This window comes from Fukomys damarensis, unplaced genomic scaffold (genome assembly GCF_012274545.1).
Source record: "Fukomys damarensis isolate Sample0158 unplaced genomic scaffold, DMR_v1.0_HiC HiC_scaffold_73947, whole genome shotgun sequence".
Classification (NCBI taxonomy): Eukaryota; Metazoa; Chordata; class Mammalia; order Rodentia; family Bathyergidae; genus Fukomys; species Fukomys damarensis.
In genome coordinates this window covers 33,535-37,543 of record NW_022974859.1, presented here as the reverse complement: position 1 = coordinate 37,543, position 4,009 = coordinate 33,535, and the positions used below count along the sequence as shown (strand labels likewise).

Below are 4,009 nucleotides of genomic sequence, written 5' to 3'. Positions count from 1 at the left end.
CAAAAAACAAAGATGACGTTCAGCACCGTGGACAGCACCTGCTGGTTCATCTCTGGATGCTGCTGCATGATGTAAAGAAAGTGGTCACTCTCCTGTTCAGGGCCATCTTTCCCTTTTTATGACTCTGTGACAGCTGCTTGAAGAGGTATGTCACAATGTGGTCCAGGCAAGAGCAGCACACTGTGCATACATACCACGTTGTTGGGTTCGGTAGGTCCTTCAGAAATGGAAGAGACGATTTACACGATGATCTGTGGTCCCAGACTTGCAGTACATTTCATAGAGTCGTGAGTTAGGATTTCCAGTAATGACTAGAGAGACTCACTGAGCTTGGGGTAGTCCTGGAGGTCACTGTGGGAAATGGAGAAGAGCAGCTTATTGGAGGTCTGGAGAGCATTGTCCACGACATCGTCTCCACAGAGGTGGAAGATTCTGAAATTGACATAACGTGCACAGAGGGCATCCTCCAGCATTGTGAGAGGTAAGATGTCCTTTTGCTTGGGCACGTAGACCAGATGTTTCGGTACCTCTCCTAGTGTCAGGATGCCACTGGGGGAAGAGACATCAAACTGGAGCCACTGAGATCTGTTAGGAACTAGGCCAGCAATCAGCTTGAGAACAGGTGTGGTGCAGACTGGATCATGGTGCCAGAGCTCAGTTGCCTGTGGAGAACTGGCATGTAGTATGGGTATATCCATTCAAACAGCATCAAGAAGCTGGTCCTGGCATTGAAGGCAAAAGCTATGCCCGTCAGGTCTCTCACTAGGCCAAATAGAGTTCCCTTTGCCTCTTGCTCCTTGCAAGTGTTAGTGCTACACATTTGGCCAGAGCCACGCATTCTGCTGTAAGCGGCAACATGAACTGCTCATACTGATCTTTCTTCCCCTCCTAAATCCACCTGGATGAGACACCCAAGCGCTGTGAAGAAGGAAGTCCCATGTGGCCTATCTGTCAGGTTGGCTGATTCCTAATGCCCAAAAATAAAGAGTGCTTGTTTTTGTGATTTTTCGGCGTGAACTCTACCGCACTAATCTTCACTAACTTCCTTATGGTACTGTAACCAATGGATAGGTCATTGAGAAGCTGTAGTGTCTTGGAGATGATTGGTTCACAGTGCCCCAGTTCTTCAAGTTGGTCATGATTTTTCCTATGAAATTGCTTAGGAACTTGGTCTCATCATTCAAACGGAGAAGTTCAGAGAGTCTGCTGAACAGCTTCCAGGATTTCTGCACTTTGTCTCCCATGTAGGTCTTACGAAACTTCAGAAAAACTCCACATGGGCAATTTGAGGTTCTCATTACATGCCTGAGCTGAGCAGGAATCTATTTGGTTGATGAGCTGCAACACCCAACAGACAAGCGTGCCATCTATACCTTCCTGCTCTCAGTCCTGGCAAAGGAAATCCGCCCACCAATCCTGGCTGCAGTGATGTACACCAGCCAGGTCATCTGTCCCTCCTGTCCTGTGATATCCATCAGGCTGGCACTGGCACTCTGCAGCAGCTCCTGGTAGGACTGGGCCAACTGGTCAGAGACCTCCACAGGAGTGTACGGGTCTTCTCTTCCTCTCAGTGCCCGATGGTGGACAGCTGGTCCAAATGCTGCTGGGCCACACCTGTATCCTCCATGCAGTCTTCCCCGCCATCTCTCAGTAGGATGTACACCATCCAACTGGGAAGGGATGTAGGCTTTGTTGACCTCAGCAGTATATGTTTCTAGCATGTGGTCTTCTTTGCCTTTGGCAGATCGCGGAGAGGCTGCCAGCCCCTGCCACAGGCTCAGGAGAGAGTGCACAGTATTTGGAGCAAATTGCCAGTGCTGTAGGCTGCTCACTGTGAAGTTGGCTATCAGTCGGATGAACTCAGGGTAGTTTTCCACCTCCCACAATTCTCCCAGTCGGAAGTTTTTCTTCCATCCACAAAGCCCATGGTAATTGTAGGGGTCTGATAAACTCTGGGGTTATTCCAGGATTCACTTAGCTCCATCAAAATGGGAAACTTGGGTCTCTCACCATTGTTAAACAGGGATCTTTTAACCAAGGCAATCTGTATTAAGCAGGATAATACCAGAGGTGAGGACGAAGGAGGAATGGAATGACAAAGGTCCAGGATGAGCTGCAGATTTGAAGATTCTAAGAATGCTGTTCTCTGGCTGGTGGGAACCTGCGCTGTACAGAGGTCACCTGAGGATTCTTCAGTGAAAGGGCCGATGAAAGCAGAGTTCAGGCAGTTGTGGGTGAGTTTGAGCAGCTGCACGAGCAAACCATGCTCGCTTTCATTGTTCACGTTCAGATTTTTGGCTGAAGCCTGTTTTAGTCAATTGCAGGAAAGCACGAAGCCTTCCAATAGTGAAGAATCTCAGAAAGAAGCCATTCTCACGCGGTCATTAAAATATGGGCTGCATCTGCTTGATTAATTTTATTGGTTAGCTGAGATAAAATTTTGACTCCAGTGATGCAATATTCGACACTTTCCTATAAAATCCTCCTAACTGTAAGGTTCGATCAGAGCATGAGTGAGACCACTGAGGCAAGCAAAATCTAAACAGCATGCAGTGAGTTTATTGCCATCTGGATGCACACGAGCTGAGGAGAAAAAAGACCTATGGCCTGGGAAGGAGTGTGAACACAGTCGAAGTAGGGGAGCGTCGGTAGGGGAGTGGGTGTCAGCTCGGAGAGTGCAACATTTTGGACCCATTTGGGTGATAGGCTTAAGGCTGGTTGAAAGCACAAGATGAGGATATGAGGGCAACGGCAGGTAGAGCAAGGTTCAGCAAGTCCCTTGTGCTCTTTCGGAGAATCGGTCTGCTTGCAGATGTGAATGAGCAATGCAGTCCCTCGCTTCCTGTCATCCCTGTTCTTCCAGGCAGTGCATCCGTTGGGGTATGTTCTCTCTCAGTTGGACAGGGGTCTCGCTCCGGGTGCCTGTCAGTGACATCTCTGATTCATTGTTTGTCCGTTTGTTTGTTTATTTATTGGTACCAGAGATCAAGCTTAAGACCTTGCACATTTGAGGCAGACCCAGTGCCACTGAGCTAAATCTTCAGGCCTCTGATTGCATTTCTGAAGACAGAGTCATCATTCTGACAGTCAAGTCATCCCCGTTTCATGGTTCTGGCATATAACTCATTAAGTGCCTTTGTCACGATAGTAGCAAACTTTGGCCAATTGGCCCTGGTAGTTGAGTACCTCGTTTTGAATCATCTATTTTTGGCTCCAATAGTAAGGGGTTGTTTCTGCTTGATACAAGTAGGGTAAGGCATGTAGCTGCCACTACCTGGGATTAAGATGACCTTCCTCTGTCAAGAAGCAGCTGGCATTTGCTGAGGTAGTGGGGGCTACTGGTTAATTGCACCAGGGTTTTCTCTGCCTGTAGTCCAGTGGTTGTATCTGTTGTTCCATATAGGTGTTTGTGCAAGTTCTCTAGAGGGGTCTGGTTCTGCATGTGATTAGCCATTTTGCGCCACTCATGCTCATGTCATCTCCGTGTCCCCCGCAGCATGCAACTCCGGAAGGGCCACCTCCTATGCCTGTGCCAAGGTCTTCACCACTGAACCTTTTTTTCCCCCTCTCATTGAGTTTCTTGGTACATTTTAGGTATACAGTAAAGTTGCATTCATCGTTGGAATCTTGTGCCTTTATATGACAGGTCTTTGTTCTCATTTTTCCCCTTGTCTGTTCATTTCAGATGCCCATTTTGAATTGGGCCTTTATATTTGGGGAAGTTGATTGTTCTGAGTTCTTTATATACTCTAGATAATAGTCCTTTGTCTGAGGAGCAGCTGGTAAAATTTTTTTCCTACATTGTAGGTTGTCTCTTTGTTCTGTTGAGAGTTTCTTTTGCAGTGCAGAAGCTTTTTCATAAGAGGAGATCCCAGTTGTTGATTCTTTCTGCTATTTCCCGTGCTACTGAGGATTTGTTCATAAAGTCTTTTCCTATGCCAATGTCTTCAAGAGTTCTGCCTAAGTTATCTTCTAGCAAATTTAGTGACTCTTTTTTAATATTTAGATC

At 47.0% G+C, this 4,009-nt stretch overlaps 1 pseudogene; it reads right to left on the bottom strand.

Moving 5' to 3' along the window:
- Nucleotides 1-17: 17 nt before the first annotated feature.
- LOC104854739 lies at nt 18-3,454 on the bottom strand (annotated as a pseudogene).
- Between the last annotated feature and the right edge of the window lie 555 nt (nt 3,455-4,009).